Source organism: Sciurus carolinensis, chromosome 5, assembly GCF_902686445.1.
Source record: "Sciurus carolinensis chromosome 5, mSciCar1.2, whole genome shotgun sequence".
Lineage (NCBI taxonomy): Eukaryota > Metazoa > Chordata > Mammalia > Rodentia > Sciuridae > Sciurus > Sciurus carolinensis.
Window position 1 is genome coordinate 155,651,242 of NC_062217.1, and position 22,212 is coordinate 155,673,453.

Genomic DNA, 22,212 nt, shown 5'->3' on the forward strand with positions numbered 1-22,212 from the left:
TTAGTCCTAATATAAGACCCAAGAGGAAAAAAAAAAAGGTTCTTATTGTCAAGTACACTGGGGATTTTCCAATGGAAAGTGGGACCTTGAATCCTCTGACAAGCCCTATTGTTTAACATGTTTAATAGGATGTTTCCCAAAGCACAAACTTTTTCTAATATAAACTGCATTTTCTTAAAATTATGTGGGGCAATATTGATAAACTACTCCTCTTCTTTCATCAGCTTGAAAGACCAGTTTTGATTTTCTACAGAGAGATTTTCTGATAAATCCACTGATGTTTTAGCTTTTGGTTAACAGCATAACTCTTCAGAATTGTTTTGTGTTTTTCATCGTTTCTCAGTACAAACCATTGGATAGGATTAGAATGAGTAAGTAAAATTGCTCTCCTCCACTTCTCATATCTCTGATAGACATGGATAGGTTGTAACAACCAACCAGAAATTCAAAAATATAACGTCTTGAATTGTGATGTGGGAAAAACAAATCCCATGTGATGAGATGTCAATACATTATGAAGAGCCAGAAACAAAATCCATTTAATTCATTTTAAATATGAAACTTTTTTATACCTTAGCTCTATTTTAAGAAAAGGAAGAGAGAAGCTATGGACTTTGAGGGCCTGTGATGGAATTGCATGTTGGTTTTACTCTTTCCTTCCTCTTTGACTCTCACTGTCCAGTGGCCTGGAGCAACCAAACCCCAGTGAGACTCCAAACACTACCGGCAGGCAAAGACTTGGGGCTCAGTGTTGTCTATGACAATGTCCATGACTGGACATGCTAGTGGACACTGAGTGTTCTCTTCTAAGCACACTCCACATCCAAGGGATGAGGTGGGGGCAGCGTGGTCATGTCCCATGAGGGACACTCACAGTCAAACCAAGCCAGGTGTACCTTTGCTTTGTTCAGGAATGAAGATGAGAAAAGACTTAGAGTCTAATACGATCATCACAAAAATCCTCTCACATTACAGAGACTGTAGAAGACAACCTTTTGAGTAGCTGATGAGTTATCTAGTAGAGATGGGTTATAATAGTGTCATGTCTCCTCCCGACTTCCGGTAATATTCTCCCCAGAAAAACTAAACTCAAACCAATCGAGAAAGTCAGTCTTAGGACCTACTAGCATTTCACTATGAATTCTAAATATAAAAAAAGAAATGCACACTTGTGTTTTCGAGTTCAAATTGACTCAAGAGGCTGAGGTAGGAGGATTGCAAGTTGCAGATCAACCTCAGTAATGTAGTGAAGACCAAAGCAACTTAGGGAGACCCTGTCTCAAACTAAAAAATAATAAATAAATAAATAGGCCTGGGGATGTGGCTTAGTGGTTAAGTGCCCCCGAGTTCAATCCATGGTAACTACAACAAAAACAAACAAACAAAAGACTACACACACACAAACACACACACACACACACACACACACACACATACACACACACACAGAGCAATGCTTTCCTTGCCTTCCCTTTTCTCCTCTATGGGTCTCATTCTCACTCTGACATTGGATGCTACGGGTTAATGGTGATCTCACACAGGGATGGACAACTTGAAGGTTCAGAGAAGTCAGAAAAATCTAGTGAACACAAACACAGCTGAGGACAAAATCCTGCAGCTAATTTATTGTACATCTCACCTGAAACTAGTCAACATTCTTTTTTTCTTTTCTTGCAATGGAATCAACTTTCTTACTCAATTCTACAGCACAAAATATCCACATTCAATTGGATTCTTCTAATCCTATGTTGTTAGATGCAGGCTTGCTATATCAGTATGCACTTGGATAAGCTCCCTATTTCAGGTTTTCTACATTTATCACTTCCCTGGCTCTCCCTGCACTTGCTTCAGAAAAGTTTGCAGGCTTATCCAAGGATGCCCAGAGAGTGTGTCGAAGGTCTCAGATTTGAATGAAGAAGGTCTAACTACAAAGTCCATCTAAGGTCCTAATTCTCTCAAATCGCAATAATGTTAGGGCTTGCCTATAGTGGGAGGCAGAGATGTAAATGCTAAAACCAGTTAGTCTGGGTGTAGAGTTCATGCCCTTTATGAATTAGATTTCTAGGGTCTGCAGAGAGCTCACTAGAGTGGTTGTTCAGACTCTGGTGAGTGAAATCTACCTGCTTTCACATACCCTTGATTTATAGCCTAGGATCTTTACAATGTTGTTGAAGCACATAAAGGAATCTTGCAGAGAAGATCTGAAGGAAAAAAATCATCTGAGTACCTCACGGTAGCATCTCTATAGATGGCCAACTACCGTCTTTATTGGCAGTTTCAAAGCAACGTTTTGGACATGCCCCAAGCAACTGACTCTCTGAAGTGAGATTCAAAGTCCAATCAAATTTATGAGGCAGCTTACACATTGACTTCACTGTGACATGTTTGTGTGAAGAAAGCATCAGGAAAATAGCTTCCTTACATTTATTCCTGGCAAGAGTTAGCTCTTTACCAAGTGCCAGTTATTTTCTGGAAGACACAAGTTGCTGGAAGATCCTTCTTATGGGGAAAATTTATTTCTTTTCCTGTGTGGGGTACCTAAGCCCCTCCTCTAAACCCAACTCAAGGATGAAACACATTTTAAATCATAATCCAGAGCGTCCACTTCTATCTGTGTGCGCTCTCTGGGGATAGGAGCTATAATATCTGCAGATTAAAAAATAACTAGAGTAAGGATTTAAACAATTTACCCAGAAATGTCATCAGGAATGTGATACTGTTGCTGCCATCAAATTTAGTTATCTCATAGGAAAATAACCTAGCAGGAAATTTACATAATACTTTCAATTCCTCAGCATCCCTCCACCACCACCTCAATTAATCCTTATGGTAGCATTCAATGCATCCATTAATTAACCTTTAGAAGGATTAAAGTGCTCCAAGGATATTTTTCAATTAAAAAATATGGATCAAATCAATCTGCCGTGGTCGCTTGTAGCTCAATATTCTGACTGTACTCCTTCTTTCTCATTTACTCTAAAGACCCCTCACTTTTTATAGCCCATTTCACAAATTCTATTCCATTCTCCTGAAGATATTCCTCCCTTTTATAAACTCTAATTGCCCTTAGTTTATTCTTTTCCTATGTGATTTTTAATCTGCCTTGCATTGGAGATGCTCATTCTAAAAGACTGCAGATCTCTGTGTAAACTTTTGTGCTTCGTTTAGTTTTGTGGCTTCTACCGTACCTGGATGAGCCTGAGTAGAAGTAACTCAATGTAAACTTATTAAATGAGGATTTGCTTCCAGAACATAGTGCTTTGGTATCTAGCATTAGTTAGGTGATCAAACACCACTCAAATAGTCTGAATAATAAAAAAAGAAAGTTTTAAAAGCACAGACTTAATATCAGATGGCCTCCAAGTTATATTCAGCTCCACTGATTACTATGTGATACACCATGGGAAATAGTTTAAAACTTTTTAAATCTCAAGTGTTTCATCTGTAAAATAAAGGATATTAATGCATATAATTTTAGGGTTTTTGTGAAGAATCATAATGCCTGCCATATAATAATGATTAGTACACATTATTACTTAGCACTCTGTCTCTCTCTCTGTCTCTTTCTCTCTCTTTCTCTCTCTCTCTCTCTCTCTCTCTCTCTCTCTCTCTCTCTCTCTCTCTCACACACACACACACACACACACACACACACACACACACACGCACACCAGAACAGTCTAGGGCTATTGCACTCAGAGCATGGACTCTGTGTTAGCAACACTGGCATCATCTGACAGGTTGCTAGAAATTCAATTTCTCAGTTCCTACCTCAACCTACTAATTGAGACTCTCTGGTCACGGCACCAATAATCTATTTTAAAAGTTCTGCAAGTGATTCTAGCAAACAGTGACATTTGAGAAGTCACTCAAATCTCAATAGCTTGAAAGGCTCATTTCTATCTCATAGTGTGTCTATTAGCTGGGATATCTGCCCTAAGTCAGTCTCAATGAGAGGCCCAAGAGGCAGAACCTCCTCTGTGCACACACATATATATACATGCAGACACACACACACATATACTTACACTATTTCACTCAAATTTTCTTGGATAATAACAAAAGTCACAAGGTACACTTACATTTTAGTGCAGTCCCACAATGTTCCCAGAAGAACAGGAAGAAAAGAAATGACAGTCACAGCATTTGAATCTTTCTATGGTGCAAATAGGGGTCCTGGTTAAAGCGAACACTGGCATGTGGACCTTGTCTCCTAGGAGGGAGAATATCAGTCACTTCCATTTATGAAGAAAATTGACTGAAATATTTCTGCTGGTCACATCTAAAAATGACACTTCACCTAATAGTCATCAAGAAACTAAGTCAATGCATTATGCTATTCAACCTAAAGTCTTTCTTTTTATGTCTTTAATCCTCAAAGTTTAATCCAACTTGCTATTTTTGGGTCTATTATAAGATTATACGTGGTATAAACTGAAATATTATATACAATGTATAAATATTATTATGTAATATATACACAAACATTATACATATATTATGTGAATATATATGCAAATATATATTCCACACACACTGATATTCATATATGTATTCATATGTATATTCCAAGACCACCCTAGCCTCTAGGTACTTCCTGGTACATAAACATTTGAGCACCACCTGTACTATCTCAAATATTCAGCACCACCCACTCACAAGCAGGACATGAAGAAGTAGAATTAGAAGGACCAGCTCATTATCATTCCACAAGCACATACCAAGTCCCAGGGCCACAGCCTGTCCTTGGGCACACTATGTATTACAAAACTGTAACACACTAGGGGTATAGGACACTAGCAACATCAGGGACTTTATAGTTATTAAGAAAATCAATTACATAGTCAGCATGTTCATAGAAAAGTTTGTGATAACATGTAGAATAATCTAATGAACAGTAATTTTTGGATAAAGTTCCTAAATAGTAGGATCCCTGTCAGTTTAGGTGAAAGTTTAGGGAAAGGATTTTGTTTTATTTTTAAGCAACCTTTCCAATCCCTTGCTATGTTATGTGTAATTCTTTACTACATTGTACTCACATTTGAGTAAATGGCTCCCACTTACTAGTCAATATGTTCTTCCCTAAAACCTACCACTTTCTCAAACCAATAGATTGGTGTGTAAGATTTATGAGGATCACATTCAGACAGGTGTAATAAGTGCATGTGTGTGCTAACATAAATTAATAAAGGTGTTGTGCTAGGTGACTTTATTGCAATGACCTAGCAAGGCAGTGATTTTCGCTCCCAATAAAGGAAATGAAATCAATGTGTTGAAGATAAACTCCCATATTTACTGCAACTATTCACAATACTCAAGATATTGAATTAAATTAAATCTCCATCAACACAAGAATGGATAAGGCAATGTGATACATATATAGAATATATATCATAGAGATATATATAAAATGTAAGTATAATATATGCATATATATAATGTATAATATATATATGTGTATATATTTTATATAAAATGAAAAATTTGCACCCAGAGAAAGGAATGAAATCTTGCCATTTGTGAAAGCACAGATAGACAACATCAGAGGACATTATGCTGAATGAGATAAGGAGGAAATGGAAAGACGAATACTGCATGATGTCACTCACAAGTGGTAGCTTAAAAATGTTGATCGCATAGGAGGTGACAGTAGAATAGTGGCCACCAAAGTCTGGGCCACAGCGGGGAGAAGGGAGAATGTTAAGAGGTTGGTCAACCAGTTCTGTGTTGTGGATGGACAGAAGGAATACAGTTAATAGCAATGGGTTATATACATCTGAATACTAGAAGAGAGGATTTTGAATGTTCTCCGTAGAAAGAAGTGATAAATGCTTAAGGTGACGGACGTGCTAATTGCCTTGATTTGATCATTACACTATGGATTCATGAATCAAAACATCTCATTTTACTCCATAAGTATGTACAATTTTTAAGTGTCAATCAAACCTGAAATAAAATAAGAGTACTGTGGTGCAGTAGCATTCTCTGTTTTCTCTCAAATATTGCTGATGAACTCTCTTCCAAGGTGAACAACAGCTCAAGGGAAAAAAAAGTAAAACAGACGTCAAATATTCTGCTAAATAGCAGTCACCTCCTGAGCGGATCCCAGTTCTTTGAATGAACCTGTCATGGGGACAAATCAGAAAGTTCTGGGGAAAGGGTTGTCTGGGGCCTTGTTGGGGAGATTCAAATTTGAAAAAAAAAAAAAGAGACCTCAAGTGCAGGAAACTCATGCACTACTTTAAAAACGAAGCCGAGTATTTAAGAACTGCTAGTTCTTCTTAACATATTTGAATTACTTTTTGGAAATTTTATTTTTAGCATATTCAAGACTTTTCCACACACTGAACAAGCTTTTAAATCAACTCTTCTTATTGCCAGGAAAAGTCAGCACAGAAGGAAATGAAGCAGAGGAGAAATTTAATTCCTCCTAGAAAAGAAGGGTCAGGACCACTACACACTGCTTATGAACATTGTGACCATGTGGTTCTGGCCCAGAAGACCTTCCTGCAGCCATGGAAAATGGATACTCCAGACATGCAAAAGCAATTACAAAAGGAGCTAGTTTTCTCCTAGTTTTATTTTTTTTAATTTTTAAATTTTTTACAGACTTTATTTTGATTCATTGTATACAAATGGGGTACATCATTTTGTTTCTATGGTTGTGCATGATGTAGATTCATACCATTCATGTAATCATACATGTACATGGGGTAATGATGTCTGTCTCATTTCCCTCTATGTAATCTAAAGTTCCTCCATTAATCTCTCATTCCCCATCCCTCAACCCCCATTATATATCATCATCCACTTATCAGGGAAAACATTCAGCCTTCGGTTTTTTGGGATTGGCTTACTTCACTTAGCATGATTTTCTTCAATTTCTTCCATTTATCTGCAAATATCATATTATTCTTCTTTATGGCTGAATACCACATTTCTTTATTCATTCATCTGTTGAAGGGCATCTCGGTTGGTTCCACAATCTAGCTCTTGTGAACTGATCTGCTATAAACATTGATGTGCTGTGTTACTGTTGTATGATAATTTTAAGTCCTTTGGGTATAAACCAAGAAGTGGTATAACTGGGTCAAAAGGTGAGTCCATTCCAAGTTTTCTGAGGTTTCTCCATAGTCCTTTCCAGAGTGGCTGCACCAATTTGCAACTCTACCAGCAATGTAAAAGTGTGCCTTTTTTCCCCACAACCATGCCAACATCTACTATTGTTTGTGTTCTTGATAATAGCCATTCTAATTGGAGTATAATGAAATCTTAGAGTTGTTTTAATTCGCATTTTTATAAATACTAGAGATGTTGAACACTTTTTCAACTATTTATTAATTTCCTTTATGTCTTCTTCTGTAAAGTGTCTGTTCAGTTCCTTGGCCCATTTATTAATTGGGTTCTTTGTATTTTTGGTGTAAAGTTCTGTAAGTTCTTCATAAATTTTGGAGATAAGTGCTCTATCTGAAGTGCATGTGGAAAAGATTTTCTCCCACTCTGTAGGCTCTCTTTTCATATAATTGATTGTATCCTTTGCTGAGAATAAGTTTTTTAGTTTGAATCCATCCCATTTATTGATCCTTGCTTTGATTTCTTATGCTTTGGGAGTCTTGTTAAGGAAGTCTGATCCTAAGCCAACGAGATGAAGATTCAGGCATACTTTGTCTTCTATTTGGTGCAGGGTCTCTGGTCTAATTCCTAAGTCCTTGATCCATTTTGAGTTGAGTTTTGTGCAGGGTGAGAGATAGAGGTTTAATTTTATTTTACTGCATATGGATTTCCAGTTTTCCCAGCACCATTTGTTGAACAGGTTATCTTTTCTCCATTGTATGGTTTTGGCTCCTTTGTATAGTATGAGGTGACTGTATTTATGTGGGTTTGTCCCTGTGTCTTCTATTCTGTACCATTGGTTTGCCTGTCTATTTTGGTGCCAATACCATGCTGTTTTTGTTACTATTGCTCTGTAGTGTAGTTTAATGTCCGGTATTGTGATACCTCCTGTTTCACTTTTTCTATTCAGGTTTGTTTTAGCTATTTGAGGTCTCTTATTCTTCCAAAGTTCCTGATTGCTTTCTCTATTTCTATGAGGAATGTCATTGGGATTTTAATTGCAATTGCACTGAATCTGTATAGTGCCTTTGGTAGAATGGCCATTTTGACAATGTTAATTCTGCCTATACAAGAACATGGGAGATCTTTCCATCTTCTAAGGTTTTCTTCAATTTCTTTCCTTAGTATTCTGTAGTCTTCATTATAGAGATCTTTCACCTCTTTTGTTAAATTGATTCCCAAGTATTTTATTTTATTTTTTTGAGGTTATTGTGAATGGAATGGTTTTCCTTATTTCTCTTCCAGAGGATTCATCAATTATGAATAGAAATGCATTAGATTTACTTGTATTGATTTTATATCCTGCTATTTTGCTAAATTCATTTACTAGTTCTAGAAGTTTTCTAGTGAAGTTTTTTGGATTTTCTAAATATAGAATCATGTCATTGGCAAATAGTGACAGTTTGAGTTCTTCTTTATCTATTCATATCTCTTTAATATTTTTGGTCTGTCTGATTGCTTTGGCTAATGTTTCAAGAATGGTAATGAATAGACGTTTTGAAAGAGGGCATTCCTGTCTTGTTCCAGTTTTTAGAGGGAATGCTTTCAGTTTTTCTCCATTTAGAATGATGTTGACCGTGGGTTTAGCATAAATAGCCTTTACAACGTTGAGGAATGCTCCTACTATCCCTATTTTTTCTAGTGTTTTAAGCATGAAGGGGTGCTGTATTTTATCAAATGATTTCTCAGCATCTATTGACATAATCATATGATTCTTAACTTTAAGTCTATAGATGTGATGAATTACATGTATTGATTTCAAGATGTTGAACCAACCTTGCATCTCTTGGATGAACCCCACTTAATCATGATGCACTATCATTTTAATATGCTTTTGTATGCAATTTGACAGAATTTTGTTAAGGATTTTTGCATCTATGTTCATCAGGGATATTGGTCTAAAGTTTTCTTTCCTTGATAAGTCTTTGGTTTTGGTATCAGAGTGATACTAGCTTCATAGAATGAGTTTGGAAGGATTCCTTCCTTTTCTATTTCCTGGAATACTTTGAGGAGTATTGATATTAGTTCTTCTTTAAAGGTCTTGTAGAATTTGGCTGAGAATTCATCTGATCCTGGGCTTTTCTTGGTTGGTTGACTCTCTCCTTTGCCTCGTTAGTGTGACTAAGGGTTTATCAATTTTGCTTTTTCAAAGAACCAACTTTTTATTTTGTCAATTTTTTGAATTGTTTCTTTTGTTTCAATTTCATTGATTTCAACTCTGATTTCAATTATTTCCTGTCTTATACTATTTTTGGTATTGATCTGGTTTCCTTCTAGGGTTTTGAGACATAATGTTAGGTCATTTAGTTGTTGACTTTTTGTTTTTTTTAATGTATAAGCTCAATGTAATGAATTTTCCTCTTAGTACTGCTTTCAGAGTATCCCAGAGATTTTGATATGGTGTGTTGTTGTTCTCATTTACCTCTAAGAAGTTTTTTATTTCTCCCTGATGTCTTCTGTTATCATTGCATCATTCAATAGCATATTATTTAGTTTCCAGGTATAGGAGTAGTTTTTGATTTTTATTTTATTGATTTATAATTACATTTCATTATGGTCTGATAGAATACAAGGTAGTGTCTCAATATTTTTGTATTTACTAATGGGTTCTTTGTGGCATAGCATATGGTCTGTTTTGGAGAAGGATCCATGAGCTGCTCAGAAGAAAGTATATTCACTCAATGATGGATGAAATACTCTGTATATGTCTGTTAAGTCTGTATCATTGATTTTATTATTTAGTTCTATGGTTTCTTTCTTAAGATTTTGTTTGGAGGATCTATCTAGTAGTGAGAGCGATGTGTTAAAGTCACCCACTATTATTGTGTTTTGACTTATTTGATTCTTAAAATTGAGAAGGGTTTAAAACACCTATTCTAATAATTCTTGTTCCACTCTCTGTAAAAACTCCAGTATAAAACTCCGACTCTGCAAAACTTCATAGCAATCGAAACTCTAGGCATTAATGAGAAATAATAGGAGAGGTTGTCTTTCTCCAGAAGCTTCCTTGGAACATGAGAGAATCAAACTAATAAAAGCAGAAAAATCCTCTGTAAAGCTCATGGGGAAATGGGAAGGAGAAGTTCTGAAAACTCAAATTAATTTTTTTTCAGCATAATAAATTAAAATATATTCAACACAACGAGTTAAAATCTCTGGTGTTTTTTATAGCTTCATTTTCAACTTTCCTCCAGGTCCTGCAAAAAAAAAAAAAAATCTGGAATATGACACCCACACACACTGAACACCCTTCCTTTCTTATTTATTTTTTCTTTCTTTTTAAACTTCTGCTTCTTTTCTAATAGCAGAATGTAGGACTTAGCAGGCATTATCCTCATTTAGTGTTGATGTACAGAGAAAATGTGTGAGTTTGAACTTAGGGAATATAAAAGAAGGTGGGGGAGGGGTTTCCTTCTTATCAAAGTGCTGACAGTTGTTTAAAGAGCATGATTGAATCATTTATTTTAATGGCGTTTCATTTCCTGTTTCGGTCGGTAATACCTGTGGGACTGAGGAAATAAGTGCTTGTTGTAGACAAGTTTCACTTGGTAAACATTGATCCATTTGCTCTTATTCTGATTGGTGCCAAAATGAACTGTTGTCCTGCTATTTCTATTTCCCCATCATCCCAGTTGGACATTTCTGAGCTGACCGAGGGCTGTTGGTCACGAAGTGCTTTCAGCATAACTCTGCCAGAAGCTGGGGCATTTCACTTTCCCACTTCAGCAAAGAGGAAGAAAATAGGGCTTGGATTGTTTCCTTTTGCATGGAAGACAAACAACAAATTCACTTTAGGAAAGAAGAAAACAACCCACTTGAGGAACAGTACAATTATTGATCGAAGTTTTCTGACAGAACTCCCTTCAAATCATGGACTAGCCTCTTACCAGTTCCAAGACCTTCAGCAAGTGACCTTATTTAGACAGAGGAGTTTCTACATCCCTATCAGAATATCTTTGTGAGGATTCAATAAAATAATGCTTAACAAACCAAAGATCCAGGCAAGGTCATATTGCCTCAGTCACTGTGGACTTGCCTCCGACATTAGTACAAGGAAAGAAGAAATACCATTAAAAGGTATTCTATAAATCTTCTTAGACTAAGGGTATGTGTTCATAGAAATGCATGAAATGTAGTCCACCGTGTATGTTGCAGGTGGGAGTGAGTGAAGTGTATAAAGTATAAGTGAGTTGAAAACCTGTTAGGAGCAAAATAAAATACATAGAAGTTAAACATATTATTCTCCTCTTTTTAAAAGAGTTTGAAATATTCCATAGTTAAAATGCTAGGGCAAACAAATATAAATAGAATAAAACTCTTGGGATGTTAACCCTAGGACATTCAGTGAAGGAGGAAGATTGCTAAGCTTGGTTTTTCTTTGATGCACAGATTTCTTACATTTTTGCCTAGAAATAGCCTATCCTCATTCTTGTCTTTATTTCTGCCAGAACACGTTGCTGGGTATGTGTTTTTAAGGATCTCTTAAAATATACTTGGCAGTAAGAGTTCCCCTTAGGCAAGTTGGAGGTAGAGTCAGAAGGAGGAGCTTGAACACCCCAGGGAAGGAATAACTTCTTAGTTAGATTTTCTTAGTTATTAACATAAATGCCACCACTGATGGCTAGGTGATTCCTAGTGTCCTCTTTTCTGAGACCTTTGAGGAAAAAGAAGTCAGTGAAATAGACTTATAGGAAACAATGTAATACCCAAGGAGGTTATCAACGGAAGACTATCAGGAGCTACATAGTGGAAAAGCATGTGTTGAGAAGATTTATATGGCATCAGCTTTTGCTCTTTCCCTGGAATTAGCTTCCAACCCTCTCAGTCCATCTTCTTTAGCCCAAAGCATGCCACAGGCTGAAAACCCCTAAAGGCCTTGTAATAGGAGGCATTCATCAGTGTTAAGGCCTGGTTACTGAATAACTGGAAGTTTCCATATCAATCAACCTTAGATTCAGGCTTTATAACAATGAAAAAGGCAATATATCTTAAGTTGTATGATTCATGGTTTACTTGATATCTATCTTTGCTGGGAAGATCCTTGAGAATATAATTATGAGGAGAATTTCAGGACAAGAATGTAAATGAGAAGACATACAAAAATGAGGCAGAATATGTCTCCATCCTACCAGGTAATAGTGTGCTAAATATCTATTGCTGCATAACAAATATCTCTGAACCAGGCATCTTAAAACATGATAGATATTTTTTCACAGTTGCTGTGGGACAAGAATTTGGGCAGCTTATCTGAGAACTTCTGATTAAAGGCCTTTTATAATACTATAATCCAGCTGCATCAGGTGCTGTGGTCACTTCAAACATAAGTGCCAGCTTATGGTTCCAAGCTACTCACATGGTTGATGCTAGGATAGAATTCCTCACAGGCTGCTGGACTTGCCTTCAGTTCTTCTCTGGCCATCTACCACAGATAATTATGAAAACAACTGCTTGCTAATGACTCTGTTTTCTTTTTGAAAAGGTAAAAGCTACAAATTTATTGTGAAATTAAACCTAAAATATTTCTAGTTGGAGAACCTCAGAATTCTTCCACCTGATGCCTGCCACCTAGTCAAATTTCTACTTATCAGCTCTCAACTTTAGACTTCCTTTTCCTAGGAATCTATCCTTGCCTCCCCAGACTGGCTTAGTTGTCTCTCTGATTCAGTCTCAAGTAACCCTGTACTTCTACAGGATAGCAACCCTTTATAATTGATAATGACTCAATGAATATCTATGAAACACTGTAAGTTCAGTGTGCAGGTAACCACATCTCTTTTGCATTGTCTTATATCCTCAGGGCAAAATGTGAGCACAGGAAATTGTTTACTTGACAACCATGGTTAACATAGATCAGGCACTTTCTGATGTTATAGATAAAAGATGCTTAAGTCTCATTCTGACTATTATTGTCTGGGAGAGAAACACTATAAACTTCTTTTGAGTTCCTACTCCTTTAAAGAGTTGGAGATGTATTTGCATGTACAAAGAGTCAAAAAATGGACACTACCAAAATTTATGGTGTGTGCAAAGGACCTCAAAAGAAGTTACGATTTTCAGGTCTTCTGACCTAAGCCGTGCTCCTTTGGCAGTTTATTTTGTGAACTTGTTCTTTGTAACATTGAATAAATGCTGCTCCATTAGCCCAAGGAGCTGCTAAAGATTGGATGGGAGCTCAAAGCAATGACTAGAGTGATGAAAAAGAGCTAGGAAAGAGCTAAGTAGTGAGTCTACAGCCCTGTTAGGGCTCTGTATGGCCTTTCTGAGAAAGTATCCTTGAGAAAGGAGAGAGGGTTCCTTGAGAAGAAGAAAAGACCTGGTTCCTTAGGGTTTCCTTGATCCTGATTCATGACTCAAGATCAAGAGGCCAGGATATCACCCAGCTATTTCATTTAAGAAGTAAGAGAGAAGAAGATTGCATGGTTGAAAGACACAGCTAATGCTTCTCTTCTCAGAGCTTCCTCTTTGTTTGCATTTACGGAAAAGAGCATCAAAGATGGAAGTAGGAAATGTTATATCTACTGGCTGCTACAAAATTTGATGACATAGATGAAATCACCTTTCCTCTATGGATGTTAGATTTTTTCCCCCCATATAAGGCTCTTTTGCCGGGAGACTGTTAAGCTCTTGTGGTTTGGATGGTATAATTTCCTTTCATTGGTAATGTGAATGGTTCCTGCCGTCTGGCCAGCATCTAGAAATAATGTAGATTCTGAGTGTTAGAATTAGGCAGCATTAGGCAGTCACAATCCAGATGGAGCACATCAATATAGAGTTATTTCATGAAACACAAGGTTCTGTCCACACAGCACTGGCCTCCAGGAATGCCCTTGCTGCTTCCCTATCACTGGGGATGATCTATCTACACGCTTTCCTCGGGTTCCATTTGTGGAAGGCAGCACTTGCTTGTGCTGAATTTCTGATTCTTGAGAAACACATATTTTATTGCACTCTCCTAGAATACAGTAATGATGGGATTTCTGAAACTTGATGCTCAGTAAATGCTTAGGTGAATTTTAAATTGGATGAGTAAGAGAGGAACAGGGTTCTAATCAGTATCATCCTTCCTCCTGGCTCTGTGACTATGCACCTAGCTATTCTCTTTGAAAGAGCCCAGTTCCCCAGGTCTGTAGAATGGTTACCTTGGATCAGATGTTTCAACAGCAAGGTTTTGTTTTAGCCAACTAAAGCTGGGTAGACAGTTATGTTTTACTGATTAAAAAAAGACTGCTCTGTACTGTTTTCCTAGTTGGCAACAAAAGGATGTAAGGCTCAAGACTGTAAAGGTGACATGAAATGACACAAAAATATGAGTATCTCATATTCCCTTTGTCCCCCAGTTCTGCCTTTTTTCCCCTCTCAGTTTCATCAGAGAGAGAGAAAAATACTCAACCTTTTTCTTCTTTTGTTATTTCTGAATAATACCAAAGAGTGATAGGGACACAAGGAAAAAATATCTGCATTTCACCATAGAACTGTTCCTCCTCTGAATCTCTAAGCCCTTTGTCTTACCTTTCTGGGTGCACATGAATTCATAATGTGGCATTTCCTAGCCCAGGTCCTTCTGGATCAAAAATCAAATTCAAGTCTATGAGTTGCACCAACTGTGTCCATAATTTATTTTCCTTTTTCTTAGAGGAAGAGAGATCATTGAATTGCATATTGTACAGAAAAAATGCTGCTTTTTTTTCCCTAAGAAACAGAAAAATCAATAGCACCCGCATGCTAGAATTTCTCAAGGAAGTGAAATCAGATTGAGGTTTTGTACAGTGTCCTTACTGCAGACTAAAGGGTTGCTGTAAGAATTCTGGTCTGCAAGGTGTCATTCCTTGGGACCATCTGTCCTACTAAAGGACAGCAGTGGGTTTCTATTTTGATGAAGTCCCTCCCTGAACCATCTAGCTTGTTCAAGGACGAGGAGAGTCCTCTTCAGGTGACCATGGTCATGATGGAGAGAGCACTGGACTGAATCTAATAAAACCAGCCATTCAACCTCTGAAATGCATGTGAATGGAAACAAGGTACATGTCTACCTTGATGGATTGTTGCCAGGATGAGGTGACATGGTGTGGATGTGCTTTGCAAATTACACATGGAAAGATAATGGGGGAGTTTTAATTACTTTTGGTTGACATGATAATCAGCCCTGAGAATTGACCATGTGCCAGATACTATGTTACACTATTCTTAACTGAGTTACCCTTCCTCCAGACATTAGGAAACATGAGAGGGGTGTGAGATCTGAGCCCCAGAAAAGTTAAGTAATTTAACCCTGCTTTGTGCTGTTACTGGGAAACACTGGAACTCACACTCAACTTTAAATTCAAATAATAATTTATCTTGCATCCCTGCCTTTCTCTGCCTTCCATGTAACATGTATAAAAAAGAGGAAACACCTCTGACTCGACATTTAGCTTTCAGTAAAGTTTTAGCTAATAACTCCTACCTTGTCATGCAGACTGACTGTGAAGGAATCTCTGATTGGGTCTCAACCAGCAATAAACCCTGTCTGTCCTGTTGCGATGGAAACTCGGGAGCAGGACTCATGAAGGGAGTAATGTGTTGAGCCAAAAGGTAGCATTTTATGTGGTCCCTTGGTGTGATGTAACTGCACTCCCTTTAATGCCCTTTCATTTCTCACTCTCGGAGCTGTGGGGGCGAGAAGTGTATTAATTACAGTATGCCACCACTCCTGTCGGCTGGCAGAGTGTTGCTCATAAACCGTGGGATGGGGATAGATGTCCCTATAAAAAAATGAAATGAGAGGCCATTCCTCCCCTGGAAGAGACCACGGAGAAGCACTGCTCTCCTTATGTTGAGAAATGTTCAAACTATTGAAAGAGCACTTCCTTTTCCCGTCAGTGGTCACATTTCTTGAAAAGACAAGATCATCCTGTCTTGTTCTAAAATACCTGTTCAGGTTCATGCATAGGCCTGGGTGCACACATGCCAGGCACACACAGAGACTCAGACACATGCATTCACACAACACACGCACACACACACTAAGCTCAAAAGGGGAGAAATCAGGCCTTACAGTATTGCTGACTCTGAGTCTTATAGACTATTCCTCAACTTCTAGGTCCATCCTGCATTATCAGACATGATTTGTAAACCTTGAACCTAGTTCTCTTTCCTTTCTGACATTTAGTTTCCACATCTATAAATTAGGTCTAATATCATCTCTTTGAGGAGATTGTAGAACAAATTGCATTAAAGGCGATAATGCATATAAAATCAACTTGGCCAAAGGCCTGATAAGGAGTGAGTGCCAAGGAAATGCTTTCCAGAGCATGTGAGTACCTAGGGTCCAAATGAGCAGAGAGCCCTTTGCTAGTGGGAAAGAGAGAAAAGTGTGGAGTTTGCATCCAAAGGTGGAAAGTGGAGAACAGGTGCCATATTCCATAAGTCCTGGTCTCAAAGAGATGTTACCAGATTATACAGAGTGATGTGTGTATAATCCGGAGAAAACAGAACTGCACACATGCCCTGCTATTGTAGGGTTCCAGGGCCACCTTCTGATTCTGCCAAGATTCTACAGTAAAGGAAAGAGGAAAGAATTTGAAAGCAACAAAGGAAAAATTAAGACACGCTTAAGGTTGTATTTACTTGTGATTTGATTATTTAGAAAAAAAATAAAATAATAGAAACAGATATGTATGTAAACACTGAGATTTAATGGATATTCTCTTTAAGTTTTATTAAGCCATAAATGAGAAAAAAGATTGTATGTTTTGATACATGTACTCATATGAAATGATCACCACACTCAAGTCAATTAGTAGAGTCTTAACCATTTTTGTGAATGTGTCTAGTGAAATCTATCCTCAATTCTGAGCATATAATAGAGTATTGTTACCTATATTCACATTAGATCCCCAAACATGTTCATCTTGTGGAAACATCATATCCTTTGACCATCCTCCCATCCCTTTCCCTAGGGACCTGTTCTCCTGTTTCTATGTTTCACTATTTTTGATACCTCACATAAGTGAGATCCTTCAATAGTTATCTTTCTGTGACTGGTTTATTGCACTTAGCATATTCCTTCCAAATTTGTTCATGGTGGAACATATGCCAATATATCCTTCTATTTTATGGTTGAAAAATATGTTATTATGGATAAACAACAACATTATTCATATTCATTAATCCATTGGTGAACAGGTAGATGCTTTCCATATATTGGTTATTGTGAATAAGGCTACAGTGAACATGAGAGTGCAAATAATTTCTTCAACCATACTTATTTTATCTCCTTCAGATATATGTCCAGAAGTGGGATTCTTGAATTATACGGTACTTTTATTTTATTTTATTATTTTTAGAAAGCTCCATATGTTGAATAAAATTGTTGTTTCAATAGGATACAAGGATTCATTTTTCTTCACATTCTTTCTAACATTTTTTTTTATTTTTATTTTATTTTATTTTTTAATTTTTTATTTTTTTCTTTTTATTGTAAACAAATGGGATACATGTTGTTTCTCTATTTGTACATGGCGTAAAGGCATACCATTTGTGTAATCATAAATTTACATAGGGTAATGTTGTTTGATTCATTCTGCCATTTTTTCCCTTCCCCCCCTCCCCTCCCACCCTTCCCCTCCATCTATACAGTCCTTCCTTCCTCCATTCCTGCCCCCCTCCCTAAACCCAACTCCAACCCCAACACTAACCCTTCCCACCCCCATTATGTGTCATCATCCACTTATTAGCGATATCATTCTTCCTTTGGTTTTTTGAGATTGGCTTATCTCACTTAGCATGATATTCTCCAGTTTCAGCCATTTGCCTGCAAATGCCATAATTTTATCATTCTTTATGGCTGAGTAATATTCCATTGTATATATATACCACATTTTCTTTATCCATTCATCAATTGAAGGACATCTAGGTTGGTTCCACAATCTGGCTATTGTGAACTGAGCAGCTATGAACATTGATGTGGCTGTATCTCTGTAATATGCTGATTTTAAGTCCTTTGGGTATAGGCCAAGGAGTGGGATAGCTGGGTCAAATGGTGTTTCCATTCCAAGTTTTCTAAGGAATCTCCACACTGCTTTCCAGAGTGGCTGCACTAATTTGCAGCCCCACCAGCAATGTAAGAGTGTACCTTTCTCCCCACATCCTCGCCAACACCTGTTGTTGGTTGTATTCTTGATAATTGCCATTCTAATTGGGGTGAGATGGAATCTTAGGGTGGTTTTGATTTGCATTTCTCTTATTACTAGAGATGTTGAACATTTTTCCATATGTTTGTTGATTGCTTGTACATCTTCTTCTGTGAAGTGTCTATTCATTTCCTTAGCCCATTTGTCAATTGGATTATTTACATTCTTGGTGTAGAGTTTTTTGAGTTCTTTATAGATTCTGGAGATTAGCGCTCTATCTGAAGTATGATTGGCAAAGATTTTCTCCCACTCTGTAGGCTCTTTCTTTGCATTGCTGATAGTTTCCTTTGCTGAGAGAAAGCTTTTTAGTTTGAATCTATCCCAGTTATTAATTCTTGCTTTTATTTCTTGTGCTATGGGAGTCCTGTTGAGGAAGTCTGGTCCTAAGCCGACATGTTGAAGCTCTGGACCTACTTTTTCTTCTATAAGATGCAAGGTCTCTGGTCTGATTCCGAGATCCTTAATCCATTTTGAGTTTAGTTTTGTGCATGGTGAGAGATATGGGTTTAGTTTCATTCTGTTGCATATGGATTTCCAATTCTGCCAGCACCATTTGTTGAAGAGGCTATCTTTTCTCCATTGCATATTTTTGGCCCCTTTGTCTAGTATGAGAAAATTGTATTTATTTGGGTTTGTGTCCGTGTCCTCTATTCTGTACCATTGATCCACCTTTCTATTTTGGTACCAATACCATGCCGTTTTTGTTAGTATTGCTTTGTAGTAGAGTTGAAGATCTGGTATTGCGATACCCCCTGCTTCACTCTTTCTGCCAAGGATTGCTTTAGCTATTCTGGGTTTTTTATTCTTCCAGATGAATTTCATAATTGCTTGCTCTATTTCTGTAAGGTACATCATTGGGATTTTAATTGGAATTGCATTGAATCTGTATAGCACTTTTGGTAGTATGGCCATTTTGACAATATTAATTCTTCCTATCCAAGAACATGGGAGATCTTTCCATCTTCTAAGGTTTTCTTGAATTTCTTTCTTTAGTGTTCTGTAGTTCTCATTGTAGAGGTCTTTCACCTCTTTTGTGAGATTGATTCCCAAATACTTTATTTTTTTCGAAGCTATTGTGAATGGGGTAGTTTTCCTAATTTCTCTTTCTGAAGATTCATCGCTTATATATAAAAATGCCTTAGATTTATGTGCATTGATCTTATATCCCGCTACTTTACTGAATTCACTTATGAGATCTAAAAGTTTTCTGGTGGAATTTCCTGGTTCCTCTAAGTATACAATCATATCATCAGCAAACAGGGATAGTTTGAGTTCTTCTTTTCCTATTCGTATCCCTTTAATTTCTTTGGTCTGTCTAATTGCTCTGGCTAGAGTTTCAAGGACGATATTGAATAGAAGGGGTGAAAGAGGGCATCCCTGCCTTGTTCCAGTTTTTAGAGGGAATGCTTTCAGTTTTTCACCATTAAGAATGATATTAGCCATGGGTTTAGCGTAGATGGCCTTTACAATGTTAAGGAATGTTCCCACTATCCCTATTTTTTCTAGTGTTTTGAGCATGAAGGGGTGCTGTATTTTATCAAATGCTTTTTCTGCATCTATCGAAATAATCATGTGATTCTTGACTTTAAGTCTATTGATATGGTGAATGACATTTATTGATTTCCTGATGTTGAACCAACCTTGCATCCCTGGGATGAAACCCACTTGATCATGGTGCACTATCTTTTTAATATGTTTTTGTATGCGATTTGCTAAAATTTTGTTGAGAATTTTTGCGTCGATGTTCATTAAGGATATTGGTCTGAAATTTTCTTTCCTCGATGTGTCTCTGTCTGGTTTAGGAATCAGGGTAATATTGGCTTCATAGAATGAGTTTGGGAGAGTTCCCTCCTCTTCTATTTTCTGGAATACTTTGAGAAGTATTGGAATGAGCTCTTCTTTAAAAGTTTTGTAGAACTCGGCTGAGAACCCATCTGGTCCTGGACTTTTCTTTGTTGGAAGGCTTTTGATGACTTCTTCTATTTCATTACTTGAAATTGGTCTATTTAAATTGTGTATGTCCTCCTCGTTCAGTTTAGGCAATTCATATGTCTCTAGAAACCTGTTGATGTCTTCGAAATTTTCTATTTTGTTGGAGTATAGATTTTCAAAATAGCTTCTAATTATGTTTTGTATTTCAGTCGTGTCTGTTGTGATATTTCCTTGTTCATTCCGAATTTTAGTGATTTGGGTTTTCTCTCGTCTTCTCTTTGTTAGTGTGGCTAAAGGTTTATCAATTTTGTTTATTTTTTCGAAGAACCAACTATTTATTTTGTCAATTTTTTGTATTGTTTCTTTCGTTTCAATTTCGTTGGTTTCAGCTCTCAGTTTAACTATTTCCTGTCTTCTACTACTTTTGGTGTTGGTCTGTTCTTCTTTTTCTAGGGCTTTGAGCTGTAGTGTTAGGTCATTTATTTTTTGAGTTTTACTTCTTTTATTAAATGCGCTCCATGAAATAAATCTTCCTCTAAGTACCGCTTTCATAGTGTCCCAGAGATTTTGATATGTTGTTTCTTTGTTCTCGTTTACCTCTAAGAATTTTTTAATTTCCTTCCTAATATCTTCTGTTATCCATTCATCATATAGTAGCATATTGTTTAATCTCCAGGTGTTGGAGTAGTTTCTGTTTTTTACTCTTTCATTAATCTGTAACTTCAATCCATTATGATCTGATAGAATACAAGGTAGTGTCTCTATCTTCTTGTATTTGCTGACATTAGCTTTGTGGCATAATATATGGTCTATTTTAGAGAAGGATCCATGTGCTGCTGAGAAGAAAGTGTATTCGCTCTTGGTTGGATGGTATATTCTATAAATGTCTGTTAAGTCTAAATTATTGATTGTGTTATTGAGATCTATGGTTTCTTTGTTCAATTTTTGTTTGGAAGATCTGTCCAGTGGTGAAAGAGGCGTGTTAAAATCACCTAGTATTATTGTGTTATGGTCTATTTGGTTTCTAAAATTGAGAAGGATTTGTTTAACATACATGGATGAGCCACTGTTTGGGGCATAGATGTTTATGATTGTTATATCTTGCTGATTTATGCTTCCCTTAAGCAGTATGAAATGTCCTTCTTTATCCCTTCTAACTAACATTGGCTTGAAGTCCACTTTATCTGAAATGAGGATGGATACTCCAGCTTTTTTGCTGAGCCCATGTGCATGGTATGTTTTTCCCCATCCTTTCACCTTTAGTCTATGGGTATCTCTTTCTATGAGGTGAGTCTCTTGCAGGCAACATATTGTTGGATCTTTCTTTTTAATCCAATCTGCCAGTCTATGTCTTTTGATTGATGAATTCAGGCCATTAACATTCAGGGTTATTATTGATATATGATTTGTATTCCCAGTCATTTGGTTCATATTTAAAATTTTTGACACATCTTGGTTCCTCCTTTATTTGACAGTTCCTTTAGGATAATTCCTCCCTTTGCTGATTTGCTTCTTTGTTTTTTATCTCTTCCTCATGGAATATTTTGCTGAGAATGTTCTGTAATGCTGGCTTTCTTTTTGTAAATTCTTTTAGCTTTTGTTTATCATGGAATGATCTTATTTCATCATCAAATTTGAAGGTAAGTTTTGCTGGGTATAAGATTCTTGGTTGGCATTCATTTTCTTTCAGAGCTTGAAAAATGTTGTTCCAGGCCCTTCTAGCTTTTAGGGTCTGGATTGAAAAATCTGCTGATATCCGTATTGGCTTCCCCCTGAATGTAATTTGGTTCTTTTCTCTCACAGCCTTTAAAATTCTGTCTTTATTTTGTATGTTAGGTATTTTCATTATAATGTGCCTTGGTGTGGGTCTGTTGTAATTTTGTGTATTTGGAGTCCTATAAGCCTCTTGGACTTGATTTTCCATTTCATTCTTCAGATTTGGGAAATTTTCTGATATTATTTCTTCAAATAGATTGTTCATTCCTTTGGTTTGTTT